Source organism: Crotalus tigris, unplaced genomic scaffold (assembly GCF_016545835.1).
Source record: "Crotalus tigris isolate CLP2741 ecotype Arizona unplaced genomic scaffold, ASM1654583v1 scf7180000017694.5664430, whole genome shotgun sequence".
Taxonomy (NCBI): Eukaryota; Metazoa; Chordata; class Lepidosauria; order Squamata; family Viperidae; genus Crotalus; species Crotalus tigris.
The window spans coordinates 4,140,841-4,160,495 of record NW_024096572.1 but is presented as its reverse complement, the minus strand read 5'-3'; the positions used below and the strand labels follow the sequence as shown (position 1 = coordinate 4,160,495).

At 43.6% G+C, this 19,655-nt stretch overlaps 1 long non-coding RNA gene across 1 annotated transcript in view; it reads right to left on the bottom strand.

The window, feature by feature from the left end:
- LOC120305897 overlaps positions 1-19,655 on the bottom strand; it is a 65,693-nt gene that overhangs the window by 9,092 nt on the left and 36,946 nt on the right. The window contains exon 2 of the long non-coding RNA XR_005556126.1: positions 1,178-1,240. This is a non-coding gene — a long non-coding RNA (uncharacterized LOC120305897). The remainder of the gene's footprint in view (positions 1-1,177; positions 1,241-19,655) is intronic.

Here is a 19,655-nt window from a genome sequence, read left to right as displayed (position 1 = left end):
GCAGCTAGTAGCATTGAAGCAGCCACAACTTTCCTAAATTTCATTCCCACAGGAGTCATAGGTCCCGGATTTTGACACATCCTATAAATTAGCCCATTTGAGGTACCTTGGTTCAAAAACTGTTGCCCTGTGATGCATCGTTTAACTCAGCTAAAGGTCATTAACAACAAGAGTTTTAGTCGTTCTGAGGTCTGTTTGCTTGGGCTTCAGGAGTGAAAATGAAATTATCAAATAGGAAATCCTGTTTAGGGAAGAGCAAACTTTCTTCAATCCCTTCATAATTATTTTCTGAGCTCAAAAACTTTCCAAGAAAATTTGGAAAAACTGAGACTGAGGGTCGTTCCCTATCTTCCCTTTCTTAAAACCAACAAATCTTATTGTAAAGACAGAGAGTAGCAGGATGGGATTGTATGAAGGGATAAAACAGGGAAGATTTTCATTGAAGGGCAGAATCTCCATTACCTTTAAAGGGACTGGTAAATCTTCCAGTGCCTCCCAATTCAGGAAATGGCATAATGATGGGGCTTTGATGGCAATAGGAGCTGCTAGAACATACCGTATTTATTTATTTATTTATTTATTTATTTATTTATTTATGAGACTTATATACCGCTTTAAGTGCGAGCACTCTCTAAGCAGTGTACACCAGTAAGCTCTCTCTCTCTCTATATATATATATATATAACCCGGAAGGATGGAAGGCTGAGTCAACCTTGAGCCGGTGAGATTTGAACTGCTGACCTGCTGAACACAGTCAGCTAAAGTGGCCTGCAGTACTGCACTCTAACTGCTGCGCCACCTCGGCTACGTATGCTTAGCTAAGAGGAAGACTAAAATTTAGTGCCATTATGTGCTATGAAGGAACTTTACAAAAATTTGAGCTCAACTCAGTAGGAATGATTAGGCAAAAAGGAAAGACATGATCAAGGCATTTTCAATTTGTTTTATACCTTTTGGTACCTTTTAATGTAAAATTAAAACTTCAGACCACTTAACATGAACATGACACAAACAAAATTTTTTAAAAAATCTACCATCAGGTCTGATTTAGATTAATCTTTTACAACCCGGATCCCCTTCACTCCTACTGCAATATACTTTTATATATATATATATATATATATATATATATATATATATATATATATATATATATATATATATATATATTTCTCACCTCAATTTGGACTTTGATTTGAATATTTGAAGAAGGCAGTCTATAGTCTGATCCACACAAAATCTTCATTATGTAGAAACATGAATTAAAAGAAAATAAAAATGGAGATGTTAATATATTAATGAAACATTTTATTCTGCTTTATGACATGTTGTTTGTGAGTATTTTTGGTTTCCACACTTTTTTTAAGCTCATCACATTTTTTAGATTATGTAGCCAAATAAATATCTACAAGACCAGGTGTTCTAAACTATAATTTTATTTGTCTCACATACCAGCGAAGGAATTGTTTATTTGACCGCAAGTCAGCCCCAGTGTAGACTACTTTTCATATTTTTGGCCATTTCACTTACAGGTAACAAAGACTGCATTAAACATAAAACTTCCTGGTCTTCGTTATCAAACAACAACAGGGATAAAATTCTAAAATACAATTCAAGTCATTCAGTTCAACCTGGGAAGTCAAATGTCCCAGTCAGATGACTCCAACTCCAGACAGGCGTTACCTTATGAGTAATGAGTAATGGATAAAAGGATAGATGTCTCATCTTTGTGTTTTCATAGAAATATGAGGGCTTTGTGGTGAATCTCTCTTGTTATCTTCCCTTCAGGAAGTTTAGGAGACTGTTAAGAAGGTCAAGTGAAAAGAAGAAAAAGAGATGTCTTTTGGGTGAGGAATAGTGCAATATTGGCAATGGAACTGGCAGAGCCAGTTGTTATACATTTTCAGCATACCGTTATCTTTGCGCATGATGTGGACTACCCCATTTGCATCGTTCTCTCACCCGGAAAAAACAGAAAAAATAAAATACTGTGTGATTCCAATCAGATGTGCTTCCTTCAAGAAACCATGATTAAACATGATGTATGGACAAAGCTATTGGAGAATCTCCAGATTACTGCCTGCCAAAGGGGCAGCAATTTTGGTAGCATAAGAATAGTCTGCCTTTGTATGGATACCTGTCACTTCATTTACATGCTTCTTTAAATCTGTCTGTAAATCTAATGTCCTTCTAGAAAGAGCTGCTTCCTTGAAGAGAGTGAATTTTCAATGGGCACAAGTGTTATGTCCCGAGCCTTGCAAACGGCTCAGGGCGTTTGCAGGCGGTCCCGGGCAGGTGCAAAGCTGCCCGGGACCAGACAGGCTGTCGCCAGCGCCGTGCGCATGCGCAGGTGCTGGCGCGGGAAAAGTATCGCATTGACCCGGGAAATGTCTATATAAGAAGCTGGGAGGTTTTGGGAGCTGCTGAAGCCATCTACTTGTAAGCTGAACGCATAATAAAGAAAACTGAGAACTACAACTGCTTCTCGTGTCTTACATTTCCGCGAAGGACTCAACACTGGCGACGAAGGTGGGATGCCTTACATCGCCTGGAAAGCAAGAAGTGTAAGCTTACCCAAGTGAGTCCTGAGCCGCGGAACGGTGTCGACTCGGCAGCTACTCGCCAATCCAGTGCGCATTCGGGGGTAGGCTGGCTGATAGACCCATCTCCTGAAGATGGCAAAGGTTGGAAGGCTTTCGGAGTTCGACGTCTCACATCCAGAGCGGTGGAGTCCTACGTAGCCAGGGTGGAGAACTACTTCAAGGCACACCAAGTGAGGGAAGAGAGCTTGAAGGCTGCCACCCTGCTTTGTGTTTGCGGTCAAGACGCCTTCGACATCGCAGAAAACCTTTCAGCACCTGTTCCAGTAGAGTCTGTCAGCTACGCAGATCTGAAGAAGCTACTGAAGGAGCACTTCCAGCCCAAGATGTCCGTCATCGCATGGCGCCACACCATTGAGCAGAGGGATCAACGATCCGGAGAGTCGGCCAAAGAATACATCGCCGCATTGAGGAAGGCCGCCAAGCACTGCGAGTTCAAGGACCTCGAAGAATGACTGAGGGACCGATTCGTGTGCGGGTTAAGGCATCGAGATCTACAACAGAGACTTTTCGCTAAAGAAGAATTGTCCTTCCAAGATGCCTTAAGAGAAGTCACCGCAGAAGAAGCAGCAGGCGGCGCCGTCAAGAACATGCGGCCGATCAGAAACAGTCCAGAGGTTGCATCCGTGCACCAGGAAGACGTCCAGGGGAACTCCGAGGAGGACCCGGACGAGGAAGTCGACCGTCTCCACCCCACGAAGGAAGGAAATCAGAAGGGAAGCTCTTCAGCTCCACTCAAGTGCATCGGCTGTGGAGGTCGCCACAGGAGAACCGACTGCAAGTTCCGCTCCGCTACCTGCCGGGCATGCGGCAAACAAGGACACATTGCAGCTGTGTGTCTGGGCCGACGACAGGTACAACCTCAGGAAGAACTGCGCCTGAAAGGTACCAGATTCCCCAGCCAGAATAGGGTAGGGTTTTGCGCTTCGCGAAGAAGCATCCTTAGGACAGGCACACACAAGCCCATTAAGAAAAAGCTGTCACTCAAGGTGAAGCTACAAGGGGTTCCATTAACTATGGACCTAGACACAGGGTCTGCCCTTTCAATCATCTCCTTGCATACATTTAGGAAGATTTGTTCCGGTAGTGGAACTCAGGTCAAGTTAAGGCCTTCTGACATTGTGTTAACAGATTTTCAAAATTCAAGAGTGTGTGTTAAGGGGGAGGCCACCCTTAACGTGCAATACAAGAGTTTTGAAGGTCCACTAGACATATTAGTAGTAGGGGGTGAACGAACGAGTCTCATAGGACTCGATTGGTTTGAGGCCCTGGGGATACACGTCACAGGACTCAACAGTTTACAAACACTCGACCTACAGGAAGTCTGCAAAGAATTTGCAGATGTTTTCAGCCCCCAGCTGGGCACATTCAACGGACCCCCTGTGTCCTTAAAGCTAGACCCCACTGTCACTCCCATTAGAATTAAAGCAAGAAGGGTCCCTTTTGCTTTAAAGAGTAAAATTGACACTGAGTTAGACAAACTGATCCAACAGGGAATTCTAGAACCTGTTGATTCCAGTCCTTGGGAGATCCCCATTGTCACGCCTCTAAAGGCAAATGGGGACATTCGCATTTGTGCTGACTACAAATGCACTCTGAATAAGGCATTGCAGCAACATGCCTATCCTGTTCCTGTGGTCAGTCATATTCTGGCCTCCCTCAAGGGGGGGCGCGTTTTTGCAAAGCTTGACCTAGCTCAAGCGTATCAACAGCTGCCTGTTGATGATGATGCTGCTACAGCTCAGACTATTGTGACCCACAGAGGGGCCTTCAAGGTAAAAAGGCTACAGTTTGGAGTGAATGTCGCTCCTGGGATTTTCCAAAGCGTAATGGAAAACACACTACGAGGTATACCAGGGGTTTGCCCCTACTTTGATGATGTCTTGATTGCAGGAGACTCCACACACATTCTAGCTGAAAGGCTCAGGGCTGTTCTGTTAAGATTCAGGAAATCAGGCCTCAAGCTCAAAAAAGACAACTGCAAGATTGGGGTGCCTTCTACTGAATTTCTGGGGTTCAAAATTGATGCTGCTGGGATTCACCCTGCTGAATCCAAACTAACTGCTATTTTAGAAGCACCTAGGCCAAAGTCCAAGGCCGAACTTCAGGCCTTCTTAGGCCTCCTGAATTTCTACAATTCCTTCCTTCCACATAAAGCTAGTGTAGCTGAACCTCTTCACAGGCTACTAGACAAACAAGCAGTGTGGCAGTGGTCACAAACGCATGAGGGTTGTTTTAACAAAGTCAAGGCTTTGCTCACTTCTAACAGTGTACTTGCACCTTTCAACGAGTCCCTTCCTGTGTGCATCGCTTGTGATGCGTCCCCTTACGGGGTTGGAGCTGTCCTGAGCCACCTCAGGTCTGATGGAACTCAGGTTCCAGTTGCATATTACTCCAGAACATTGTCTTCTGCTGAGCGCAACTACGCTCAGATAGACAGGGAGGCTCTGGCTGTTTTTGCTGGAATTAAAAAATTCCATGATTTTCTATATGGCAGGCATTTCACGGTCTTCACTGACCATAAGCCTCTGCTGGGACTGTTTACCACACGTAAGCAGACTCCCCAGATCATTTCCCCCAGAAACCTTAGGTGGTCTATTTTTTTGTCTGCATATGATTTTTCTTTACTCCACAAGCCTGGGAAAGAAATGGGCCATGCTGATGGCCTCAGTAGATTGCCTCTGCCAGTAGTAGAAGCTGACCCTGCGCCAGCTGTCAACATTCTATAAATCCAAGCCTTGCCCGAGCTCCCTCTTAGTGCCAGGGATGTTACCGCTGAAACAGGTACAGATTACACACTTTCACGTGTCCGTTCCTGGGTTTTGTCTGGTTGGCCTGAGCACTGCCCTAGTCCTGAGTTTCAGAGTTTCTGGTCCAAAAGGACCGAGCTGTCCCTTTCTCAGGGTTGTCTGCTTTGGGGAAACAGAGTTGTCATTCCCACCTCAATGAGGACTAGGGTCTTAGAATCCCTCCACGAGGGTCATCCTGGCATTGTTCGTATGAAGGCTCTTGCGCGCAGACACTTGTGGTGGCCTGGTTTAGATAAAGATATTGAGGCTAAGGTGCATGCATGCCACCTGTGCCAACGATCTCGCCCAGAGATGCCCCAAGCTCCCGTGCATAGATGGGAGGAAACACAGTCCCCATGGTTTAGGGTGCACATTGACTACGCTGGGCCCTTTCAGGGCCAGTTCTTCTTGGTCCTTGTTGACAGCCATTCAAAATGGCTTGAGGTTGTACCTGTCTCATCCACCACCACTGCAAAGACTATTCAGGTACTGAAGGGGATTTTTGCTGCACACGGGCTTCCAGATGTCATTGTGTCTGACAACGGCCCTCAATTCACTTCCTCCGAATTCCAAGCTTTCTTACAGGCAAACATGATTCGTCATGCCACGTCTGCACCCTTCCACCCGTCCACCAACGGTATGGCTGAACGTATGGTGCGCATCACAAAGGACGCCTTGAAAAGACTCACCTACGGGGACTGGCATCACAGGTTGGCTGACTTTCTCCTTTCTTATCGTACCACACCGTCCACTTCTACAGGGAGAAGCCTAGCTGAACTTCGTTGGGGGCGTCAACTTACTACTAAACTTGACCGGTTGCATCCGGACAGATTGCCTTCATCTACCTCACATCCTAGGGCACCTAGACAACTACTTGAGGGTGCCCCGGTCTGGACTCGCAATTACGGGCCTGGTCATACATGGGTCCCTGCTTCTATTTCCAGGGTCACAGGTCCTATCTCTTACGAGGTAGCCCTGGCCAACGGTCGTGTCCTGCGTCGGCACATCGACCAACTCCGCCCTAGGCGGGACCTTTCAGATGAGACTCCTGGGTCTTTTCCAGGGGGGGAGGGGGACCCTTTGGAGCAAAGGGAAGGGCACTAGTTGCTGCCCATCTCCACTGATGGAGCCACTGACGGCCCATTTCAAGCTTCCGCAAGTGCTCCGAAAAGGAATTCATGGAGCTTACCCACATAACAGGCACTCACGCCTACTCCAGCCAGGGAGTCACCCCGGGGGCATACTCACTGTCCACACACATCACACAGCACTCCAGTCACGGAGGATACCCGGGAGCATCCCAACAAATCAGTCCCCGCAAGAGAGCTGGCACACAATCCCCAGAGTTGGCCTGACCTTACCCCTAATCCTACAGGGGGTCAAACTTACAGGGAGGTGGTCAAGGAACCAAGTCCCGACCGCAACACCTCTAGCCCAAATCAGGGAGTAACTGAGTTTTGGGAAGGTACAGAGACCCACACGAGCCCGGACACAGAATGGGGCTTAGGGATTGGACAGCCTCCTGACAGGTCTTGGACGGACCTAGGAGGTTCTATAGAGACGCCCAGCAGTGGCTATCACTTCAAGGGGCCCGAGGGCCTACAGCTAGGCAGGTCAACCAGGTCACAAAGTGACAGAAGCCCTGGCCTGACGAGCCCGGTGGGCGAGCAAGCAGGCCAGGCATCGGGGCAAAGTCCTTGGAAGGCACCAAGGCATGATAAGGGGAACAGGCTCTTGTCACCCCTCAGTCAGGGAACACCTGTCAGAACCCCAAAGCTGAGAAGGTCACAGAGAGCAAGGAAGTCTCCTAAATACTTAGAGGATTACATAACACTGCTGGCTAAACAAAAGCCAGGTAACGATAGGAGCACTGAGAAGCAGAACACTGCATAAAATAATGATTATATGTTGGTAGTAGTTTTAGCCCGGGGGAAAGGGGTGTTATGTCCCGAGCCTTGCAAATGGCTCGGGGCGTTTGCAGGCGGTCCCGGGCAGGTGCAAAGCTGCCCGGGAACAGACAGGCTGTCACCAGCGCCATGCACATGCGCGGGTGCTGGCGCGGGAAAAGTATCGCATTTACCCGGGAAATGTCTATATAAGAAGCTGGGAGGTTTTGGGAGCTGCTGAAGCCATCTACTTGTAAGCTGAACGCAGAATAAAGAAAACTGAGAACTACAACTGCTTCTCGTGTCTTACATTTCCGCGAAGGACTCAACAACAAGGATATTCACAATCCATCATGAAACTGCAATAGATCAGAAGAAGAAAAAAAAACAATTCTAAGATCTCTTCTGGTTGTCTTTAGCCATCAATGTGTTGCTCATTCATGCCTTGAACCAAATTAATCCATCAGACCTATATTGTGCATATAAGCTGGAGGACAATGTTGTTTTGTTATTGTTGTTGTTGTTTACATTAGGAGATGGGGAGCTTACAGAAACTTTCCAGCAGTATAAACCTCAGAGATGGTCCATGCTTTGAACTGCTCTGATAACTATTGCATTTTTGGGGTTAGCAGTTTCCCACTAGTCATACAAATCAACTAGGCCTGAGGCCCTGGACGGGTGAATTGGTGAAGGCTTCATGAAGTCTTACTACAAGACAAGGGAGCAGCTATTTATGGTGGATAATTTCCACTTGGATTACAAACTCTATTGCTCTTCCCTCTGTCTCTTACTACTACCAACCCCACTCTCTTTTCTTAACTCAGTAGATTTCAAAGAGCTTGCCCTGTGGAACCTGTCTCTGTGCAGCATCTGATTTTTGAAATGAGGACATTTCTTCTATGACAGGTGAACCTAACATCCTTAGCTTCCTCTCTGCTTCCGACACAACCTGTCTTTCTTTACCTTCTAGGTCTGTGCTCTCACCTCTCAGACACATCAACATGCTCCTGCAATGTTAACCTGTAGGCTTAAAACATTTCAAATATCGCTCCATCCAGAGAAGCATTTTTGTAAAATGTGTTTGATAGTTGTGCTTACCTTCCTATCAGCCAGCTGTAGGCAACTTTCCTACACTGCACTCCCTCAATATCTATCACTCATGTCATTTGTTCAGTTAAATCCAAAAGATCACTAAACAGTGCACTGAACTATTTCCTTTTTCAAACTAATAACCAGTTTATGAGAAGAAAGCACACCGCAAAGACATGATGTACCAGAACGGAGAAAACAGCAAAGTAAAGGAAAATGATTTGTTTTGTTTTGTTTTTTAACTGAAGAAAGGTAAAAGTAACAAAAGGCATGGGAGTTCAGTATGAAGGAGGCTTCCTAATGTTTGTAACAGCTTTATGAAAAGAGTGGAGCTGCGAGAGAAAATTACAATCCAATTACATTTTCTATAGGAGATGTTTTGCTCAGAATTTATTAGAGGAGGTGGAAATTGAGTGTGAGGCAATGGCTCGCTCTGGGTGCATTAATAAATAATTTGATTTGTAATCACTACCTGTATTAACACATTTCCAAATAGTTGATCTGATGCAATCTCTTGATCCATGTATGAAAAGAAAAGTTACTTACTATAGCTAAAGCTATGCTGCATCTGTTCAGCTGGGGGAAGATGCAAATAGCAGTCCTCACATCTAGAGGACACTAATGAGAAGGAAGGACTCACTGGAGAAGAGCCTAATGCTGGGAAAGATTGAGGGCAATAGAAGAAGGGGACAACAGAGAATGAGGTGTCTGGATGGAGTCACTGAAGCAGTAGGAGTGAGCTTAAATGGATTCCAGAAGATGGCAGAGGACAGGAAGGCTTGGAGGAACATTGTCCAAACAAAGCTAAATTTGTAATTCAGTAGGTACTAAGAAGAAACCATGGTGGTGCAGTGGTTTGAATGCAGTACTGCAGGCAAACTCTGTCCACAGCCTGGAGTTCAATCCTGATGGGTCTCAAGTTGACTCAGCCTTCCATTCTTCTGAGATTGGTAAAATGAGAACCCAGATTATTGGGGGCAATATGCAAGTAATGCTTTCATGGTAAACCACCCAGAAAGGGCTGTAAAGCACTATGGGGTGGTATATAAGTGCTATTGCTAAGTGCTATTGCTACTATGAATTCATTCCTCATAATTTGTAATCCATCATTTGATATGCTGTGTGATCCCTATCAGATGTGCTTTCTTCAAGGAGCCATGATTAAACATGATGTGTGGGCTAAACTGTATTGAAGGATCTCCAGATAATTGCCTACCAGATGGGCAGCACGTTTGGTGGTCTTTGTGTGGAAACCTGCTACTTCACTTATATGCTTCTCCAGATCAGTCTATACATCTAGTGTCCTTTTAGAAAGAGCTGCTTTCTTGAAGAGGATGAGTGTCCAGTGGGCACAACGATATTCACAATCTATCATGAAAATGTAGTGGATCAGAAGAAGAAAAAAAAACATTATGAGGTCTCTTCTGGTTGTACAGTTATTGAATACAACCCATAAGATTTTTTTGTAGGTGACTTAATTAAAATCACACTCCCTGTGACATCAAGATTCCACAGAATAGAGGATAAATGCCATATAAGAATGGCCTCAGTATTGAGCACAATCATTATAAAATTGCAAATCCCTATTTAAATCAATGTTTGGTTCCACAATTACCCTCATCCAAATAGAAAGGGAAGTTCAAAAGAAATCAGTGCGATTGTCTTCACTCTGATCCTAGCTAAAATATTATCTCCAAAACCAGGGTTGTTTACTCTGTCAATGAACTGAATGTTACAGTAGGTCCAAAGGAAAGGCAAATTAGCCTACAAGGAAACTGACAGCTTTATAACCCTATCCTTCTGATTGAAATGTCAGGAAGTCTCCTGGCAATTCTCCCAGACATGCAGGTAGAACAGCAGGTTCACTTATTATGTTAACTAAAACAATCTGGTTTTGCACAAATGCACCTCAGGCCCAGCCAAGTGTGAAGGCATATCAATGTGCCAAGTCAAGGAAAAAAAACAAATACCCATTCACCTGAAATGCACGATTTTCAGGGTTTTGAGAAATACTAACAATAGCGTTCAAAAATGTCCTATAACTAGGAGGTTTGGGTACAGATCATCAGATCACCATGGGGATATCAAAGAAGGAACAAGGTTATAAAATGAGGGAAGAGCTTAGTTCAGTTCTGATTAAGGGAGTCAGTTGATGAGAATGTTATTATAATCCCAAAGTCTTCGTCCATGTGGTCTTCTGCACAAAGCCATTCAAAAGAGCCGTAGGTTTTTAAGGATTATAGTTAGCTAGTATTTATGGACCACCTTCTCCGGTTTCCATATGAACCTAAATCCTCCCTGAAGATGGTGGCTCCAAAATGATTGTGGTTTTGTTAACTGCAAAAATGTTATTTTCATGATCCAGATGGCATACAAACACATGGTACAATTCCTGTACACTTCTAGAAGGAAATGTATGGCATCCTTCCTGCCAAAATCAATGGCAATTTCCTAGAATTTTGTCTTATGGAAAAAACATTGATGACCTAAGATGTTTTCAAAAACAAAGAAAACATGGCTTTTATATTATCACAATCCTCTTCTCATGATTCTAAATAATGTATTCTAAATAATATAAATAATATAACTCTCAAGTTTCCTCCTTCCGTTATATATTCAAGATGGACAGTATTTAATATTTATTTGTTATGTATATGTAGTGGTGTGGGTCTATGCATATGTTGTATATAGTATGTTTAGGTATGTGTCATGTATATGTTTCACTTTGAGAGTGGGCAACTAAATTTCATTTTTGATGTGTGCCATTGTGCCCACAGTAAAAAAAAAATTGACAATAAAGGTTATCTTATCTTATCTTATTAAATATGTTTCCAAAAAGAGACAACAAAAAAGCTACAGCTGGAATTGTTCTTATGTGGGGAAGCATTTAAAGTACATTAATATGCCTCCAGATCATTGCGTTATCTTCATTTTCCAATAGTTGATGTTACTTCTTTAAGAACATCCGGCTCCTGTAGTATTGAATTAATAAATAGGACAAGTGGGAGGGGAAAATGTCAGAATTAAATAAAAATGCAGTTATGTTTTCTATTTGTGAGACATTTATTATATATGGGTAATATTATATATAATAAAGGTATTTTTTCTTCTCTTTAATTATCCAGAGTTTCAAAATCTATTCACATAGCAGACACATAGTAGATAGGGGGCTTCTTTTAAAACATATATCCCAGGCTTTAAGATAGACAAATGTAATATGAATGGCCCCGATCTATTAATATTAATGGGAAACTTGCCTGTCTTCTAATAATGTTCTGATTTTGTTCTTTGGAGAATACTAACTCAACTAAGTGAAGCTGCTACCTGTACAATTTCAAAGTACTGTATGTGTAAAGTATTAAAAATAAAATGTTTTGTAAGCTTTAGAGGTCATTACAATATATACCAATTCTGTATTGTAGCAGCTTTTTTTAAAAAAATCTAAATCAAGAATTGCATGTCTTTTAAGTAGCATATAAGCATGGAATTATCAGTATCTCCCAATGCCTTTAATCAAATCCCCACGTTGCGTGCAATTTCCATTCTAATGCATGTTCTTTAGAAAAGAGCATGATGTTTGGTTATAAAATAATTAAGTTTAATATGAAGTACCTATAGTAATGTTCCTTCTCATGGGACATCCTTTGTTGGTGGTAGTAGTTAGTAATGCAATCAGATATCTGGGATTATTGCACTGGCTTGCCAAAAATCACTCCTGTCTATTAAAGCATCCCAAAGAAGACCATTATATCAATTCCAGCTATAGTATAATTTCTGTCTTTCTGGAATTTTATTTGCTATGAGCCATTCTATACTGCTCACAAAAATAAAGGGAACACAAACGTATAGGATCCTATACGTTTGTGTTCCCTTTATTTTTGTGAGCAGTATACTATAGTGAGATTCCAAAATGGACTCAGCAAATGAGGACATGTGTGGGTTTTTTTACTTTTTCTGGATTGCAGGAAATTCAATAGCAGGTTGTGGCGAGAAATTCAGACGAGAGGAAGCTTATAACTCTTAAAGTGAGTTTGCAAGTGTTCAACCTATAAAGCCCATGATAATTAACCCAGCTTGTTGTGACTTTTTTCAAAATAGCTAATCAGTTCATAGAATCATAAGAGCTGGAAGAGACCCTGGAGGTCCTCTAGTCCAACCTGAAATCGAATTGTTTTAATGTGGAAAATTAAAAGATGCAACGTTAAAAAAAACAATACATAAAGAACTGATACAGATATACCGTAGTTCAAACTGTTCAGAAGAAGAAAAACACATCATGAACTTACTAGGGTAGAGACAATTATTTTAAATGAATTCTAAGAACACATATTTTACATATGGTGAAGCTTTGTATGTTTTCTTCTTTATCTTTTAAAGAAAAACAATGCTAATAGTTTTCTTTTTCCTATCCCGGTAACTATTTGCTTTCGTGATATAGACTTTCAAAATACAAACACAGCTTGACAAGTTTTCAAAGCTTTTCTTCAAAGTAAATTCTTTAGGTTTTCTTTTCTTTTTTTAAAATGAGAAGTGTGTCTAGCTAAGGAGAATATGCAATGTATAATTCACCTGCACACACAGATTCAGTGTACCCAAAAAAATCAGACCTCATAGACAACGTATTCTATAATTTCTATTAAATGTACAAATAGATTGCCTTTTTTCTTCTAAGTGCTTAATTTCTAGATTAAAGCCATCTTAGGTGTAGTGCTTAAAGCAGCAGGCTACAAACCAGGAGAGTGTGAGTTCTAGTCCTGCTTTAGGCATGAAGTCAGTTGGGTGTTTTTAAGCCATTCACTCTCTCTCAGCCTTAGGAAAAAGGCAAGGGCAAACCACTTTTGAAATTATGCCAAGAAATTTGCAGAGACTAGTCCAGGCAGTCACTAGCAGTGAAAAAATGACTTGAAAGCACGCACGCACGCACGCACACACACACACACACACACACACACACAAACAAATTTTAGAGGTAGAATCCATGTTTTTTGGCAATGGATTGCTGAAGAAATGTTCTATTTCCCACTGAGCTTTCAAAAGGTGTAATCTGATGCTGAGGGAAAGATTTCAAGGGAAAAATGGTCAGAGTCTTCAGAAATAGAGTAGCTTCTAAGCAGTGGTGGGATTCAACCAGTTCACATCACTTCAGCAGAACCAGTAGCTAAATTTTTTTGTCACCCAGGCCCAGAATGGATTTCCGGAAGCGGCATCCACACAGAGAACCGGTTGTTCACATATTTGAATTCCACCACTGCTTCTAAGCCAAAATACCATTGTTGCTTTGGCACCATTGTTGCTTTGTTTTGCAAGGAGAGCTATTTCTTATTTCAAAGAGGTTCAACTCTTGAACAATACATGAGATTAGCTGATGCCATGACTCGATTTTATATAATCTCAGGTGCAGTGGGATTCCGTTGTTTGGTAAGCCTCAAACTGACCAACTCTGCACCATACTCAGATCTGGCTTAGCTCTTACTTAACTGTACCCTAAGAGCGGTGGTGGGATTCAAATATGTGAACAACCAATTCTGTGTGGATGCTGCTTCCAGAAGTCCATTCTCGTCCCAGGTAACAAAAAAATAGCTACTGGTTCACCAAAGTGGAATGAACCGGCTGAATCCCACCACCGCCTAAGAGTTGTTCTAGGTATCAGCAAGTATCTAGATCCAGACTTGCCTCTTGACCAAAGCTTCCTATAGTCTGGGTCAAGTGATAAACTCCTTGAGAGATGTCATGTGGTTCAGGTCATCAATAACAATGACACAAGAACCTTGGGATTCACAGGACCTTTTTCTTCCTCATCTTGCTATAGTTTCCTGCTCTTCCTGAACCCTGGCAAGACCAAGTGGCTTTGGGTGCATGGAGCTTCAAGATCTGGGATATTGACATCTTTAAGTTCTGGAATGGGGTGGCACTACCCCCAAGCAGACCCACTTCATAATTTCTTGGACTCATGACTCCTGCCCAGAGAGGAGAGCCTTTGCACAACTTTGCAACATTTCCTCAGTCAGGAATCCCTATGTTCAGTCATTCAAGCCCAGGTCATCCCATGCTTGCCCCATTGCAATGCACTCTACTTGGGACAACCTTGAAGAACTTTCAGAAGCTTCAACTGCTGCAAAGTGCAGCAGTGAGGACAGTCTTTGGGGTCCCTACAGTGGCTCATGTTATACCACTGTCCCATCTGCGACACTGGCTGAGGGCCTGCTTCCAGATGCAATTCAAGGTGTTGGTTATTACTTTTAAAGCTCTGCATGGCGCAGGTCCAGATTACTTGAGAAAACGTCTCACCCCAATGGGACAGATGGAGCCCACCCATGCCAGCAGAGGAGGCATGCTGCAGATTCTGTCAATCAAGGAATTTCGGCTGGCAGGGTCGAGCCATGGCCATGGCCCCATTCTTTTGGAACCTCTTGCCTCCCAGGTAAGGCCTGCACCCACCCACCTTACCTTCCATAAGGACCTGAAGACCTCGCTCTGCCAGTCATCCTCCAGCACAATACAGGTAGTCCTAGATTTACAACAGTTCATTTAGTAACAGTTCAAAGTTACAAACGCACTGTTTTTCACACTTATGACCATAACAGCATCCCCATGGTCACATGATTAAAATCCAGCTGCTTGGAAACTCCTTCATATTTGTGATGGTTGTGGTGTCCTGGGGTCACTTGATCACCTTTTGCAACCTTCTCAACAAGCAAAATCAATAGGGAAGACAGGTTCACTTAATGACTGTGTTGTTAATTTAACAACTGCAGTGATTCACTTAACAACTATGACAACAAATGGGGCAAAACTCACTTAACAAATGTCTTGCTTAGCGAAAGAAATTTGGGGCTCAATTGTGGTCATAAGTCGAGGACTACCTGTATCATTCTGGAGGTGGTTGATGGACCAATAGTAGATTATCCTCATCATCAAATTAGCCATTGTATATCCACTGCAGGATGAAGGTTATATATATATGTCAAAATAATGATCACCAAGAGAATATCTATCAAAAATAGAATTTAATCCACCAAGCTTTCGTCAAATACATTTGACATCGTCAGGGTTAAAAGGCAAACGCCGGGGGAAGTCTTATATACAGTTGTTCAATGCCTGTTTCCGGCTCTTGGAGCGTGTCATCAGCCCCAGCTGATCGAGTTGAGTCCCAAGCACACGCCCCACATCAGCACCTATCCTCTTTCCATTGCTAATTTGCATTCTGTCATACGTTACTCCGTTAGCTGTTTCAGGGTTGATCAGGTTGGGGGTCAGCATCTTTTCTCCTCCCCTGCTCATAACTCCCCCACCATCCCACACACGGCTTCCCTTAGGGAGCGGGGGTGGGCAATTACTTAAATCATTTCCAATATCCCTGCAAGCCCCAAGACCACTTTGATCTTGTTTATCTATCCCTCGGGGTTGTAACGCGGGCTCATAGTCACAGCCCATGCTATTCCTCCTCCCCTCCTCCTTCCCGTGAGTTCTCCTGAATGATCTACTGTTCGTTTCCACGCTCTCTCCCTTGCGCACACTCAGGATGTTTTCTGCTATTGTCCCATTGTCAGTGCCTTGTTGTTCCGTCCATTGTCGGTAAGCACCATTCCCACTCATCCCCAATTCTCCATTCTCACTCCGTACGGGCTCTTCCCCTTTAATTGCAGTCGCTGTTTCACTGCGCAGCTTTGTGTTGAGAATGTCATAGGGGGGGTGCCTTCCTCTGCTCGACTGCGACCGGGTTATCATAATGTGCCTGGTAGTATCCTCAGGGGGGGATTCATCCTCATTCTCATCGTCCTCGTTAGACTTTATTATATTCTGTTTTCCCTCCGGTTCCTCAAGCCCCACTCCATCTCCATTCCGTCCCAAAAAGAGTCTGCTCCCGGCGGGTCGTGACAAACCTAGCCGCAGTTGTCCACTGAAGTTAGTCTGTTGTCGGTCCGGGAGGGAGGAGCTCTCAATAGAGGCTCCATCGGTGTAATTACGCAGGGAGGGGGGTGGGCGGTATTTTTTTGATTACAAGTTTTTTGATTGGGTCCCCTCCACATGTTAGTATGGTTGCTGGCACTCCACATTTTCAGAGCTTGGTGCACTGCACACAAGTCTACGCGCCGATTGATGGACTCCATTCCTGAAAACCATGCCTCTTTCAGTAGGCGACTCCTTTTGTCGTGTTGTTGGCCAAGATTTGGGTATTCTCAAAGCAATGATCGTATTCTGCTACATGGGCCCAAATCTGCGAATGTTGTTCGCCTCGTCTAATAACCAACCTATCCTCATGTAGGCGAGTCTTAAGTCTTTTTGAGGTCTCGCCTACATAATTATTCTGGCACCCTGTGCAGTTGATCTTATAAACTATAGCTGATCTCTCGGCAGTAGGGAGCTGGTCCTTGGGGCGCATCACTTTAGCTCGTAGGGTCTGAGTAGGTTTGTGGGCTACCTGTATATTGTGGGGTGCCAGAAGCCTGGCTGTGGCTTCTGACACATTACTAATGTACAGTAGAGACACCCGTATGGTTCGTATCCGGGGTTCCTCTCCTTGCTGTCCGTTTTGGGGGTCTGATACCATACTGTGTTGCTTAATAAACCTTAGGGGGTACCCATTCATCTGGCATATGTGGAATAGATGTTTCCTTTCTTCTGCCTTAGACTCCATGGTGCTGCAGTGTGATTGCACCCGTTTAAACAAGGTCTTAATGCAGCTGGCTTTATGGGAGGCCAGATGGTTGCTATGGTAGTGGAGGATTCGATCCGTATGAGCGGGCTTCTGATAGACCTTGGTGTTCAAAGTTCCATCTAAGGAACGTTGGACCAATACGTCCAAAAAGGCTATCGAGCCCCGGATCTCCTCCACCACTGTAAATTTAATGTCCGGATATATTGAGTTTAACACTCCCATAAAGTCAGCTAGATGACACCGTTTGACGACAGCAAAGGTGTCATCAACATACCGTGCCCAAGGCACTGACAATGGGACAATGGCAGAAAACATCCTGAGTGTGCGCAAGGGAGAGAGCGTGGAAACGAACAGTAGATCATTCAGGAGAACTCACGGGAAGGAGGAGGGGAGGAGGAATAGCATGGGCTGTGATTATGAGCCTGCGTTACAACCCCGAGGGATAGATAAACAAGATCAAAGTGGTCTTGGGGCTTGCAGGGATATTGGAAGTGATTTAAATAATTGCCCACCCCCGCTCCCTAAGGGAAGCCGTGTGTGGGATGGTGGGGGAGTTATGAGCAGGGGAGGAGAAAAGATGCTGACCCCCAACCTGACCAACCCTGAAACAGCTAACGGAGTAACGTATGACAGAATGCAAATTAGCAATGGAAAGAGGATAGGTGCTGATGTGGGGCGTGTGCTTGGGACTCAACTCGATCAGCTGGGGCCGATGACACGCTCCAGGAGCCGGAAACAGGCATTAAACAACTGTATATAAGACTTCCCCCGGCGTTTGCCTTTTAACCCTGACGATGTCAAATGTATTTGACGAAAGCTTGGTGGATTAAATTCTATTTTTGATAGATATTCTCTTGGTGATCATTATTTTGACAATATGAATACTCCCAAGAGTCGCATTTTTGTTTTTATTTCTAATCATATATATATATATCCTTCATCCTGCAGTGGATAGAAAATGGCTAATTTGATGATGATTATATATATATGTAGGTCTTTGGTTATTCGGGTTTTCTCCCACGTAAAATTGGAAGTGTCTTGGCGACGTTTCGACGAAGTCTCATTCGTCATCTTCAGGCTGGTGCTTTCGGCATCGTGCTTCTAGGAGCAATGTGTGATTGTAGCTGTTTCCTCCTTTTAACTGCCAGTGGGGGTATGAACTGATTGGATGAGAGGTTGGCTGTGTTCTGATTGGATGGAGGTGTGTTCTGATTGGTTAGGAGCTTGGCTATACTCTGATTGGCTGGGGGGTTGGCTGTGTTCTGATTGGCTGGGGGAGTGTTCTGTTTGGGTGGGGAAGCACGAAGCCGAAAGCACCAGCCTGAAGATGATGAATGAGACTTCGTCGAAACGTCACCAAGACACTTCCAATTTTACGTGGGAGAAAACCCGAATAACCAAAGACCTACATACAAACACCTGCAAAAAACTCAGAATATATATATATATATATATTAAAATTAATTAAAAAGTCGATCACCAAGAGAATAAAAATATAAAAAATTTATTTACTGAACCTAGCTTTCGTCAAGAGCTCTTGACATCGTCAGGATGTAAAAGGCAGTTGTTGGGAAAGCTTATATGCAATTGCTAATCATCTGCACTCGGCTCCTAGACCGCGTCACGGGTCCCAGCTGAGCATGCTGTAATCTGAGTGTGTGTCTTACATCAGAGTGTAGTTCTTTCTCACTCCTTCTCTGTGCTCCATCACACATATCCCCTTCACTAATCCCGGAGTTGGCCGGAGTCCTTTCACTTCCCTCATGGGTAGTGAGGTAGTGGTTGTAGTGTTGCCAGTTTCATCTGATAGATGCTCAAAGTTTTTGTTAGGTGTTTTTTCCCTGCATTTAACATTGTAATCACCCAGAGTCATCTTGTGGTGAGAAGGTGGGGGGCAAACAAATTTAATAAATAAATAAAAATAAATAATTCTTAATGCATTTCACCTTGTCACCCAGGAGAAATTTTTGATAACAACGCTCATGCACCCAACCCACTGGCCACTATTTTGTCCCAACATCACTGCACTTGATGGACACTATATGCACACACCTACATCCAGCAATTCTAAATGTGGAAAGTGCTGAGATGCATCCTTTCACTCACCAAACTCATCCCTGACATAGGTAATTTCAGTACATGCAACAAGGGGGAGTTGGTATGTGCAGCCCACCCCCTACTCAATTCACATCTGATCTGAACCTTGTAAGATTTTAGATACTTCTTTTTTACTGAATTTATATGCCACCCATCTTGCTATCAAGCGACCCTGGGTAGTTACAATGCTGTAAATAAAGTATAAAGCAACTAGAAGACTAAAAACATTAATATGTTGGGAACTGATAGTTACAACATTAAAGTTGCCAACAAAGCAAATAAAAAGAATAAATTTTGTGGAGGAGGGATTGTCTCCTTATCTACTAGTCACCTCCAGAATGGGATGCCCCTGAGCAAGTTGGCAGAGGCAGGTTTTCAGGTTCTTTCAGAAAGACAAGAGGGTGGGGGCAAATCTCACCTTGAGGGGCATGATGTTCCAGAAGGTAGAAGCCACAGCAGAGAAGGCTCATCTCCTGGACCCCACCAGCCTGAATTCCTTGGCTGATGGTATCTGGAGCCCCTTCTGCCAGAGTGA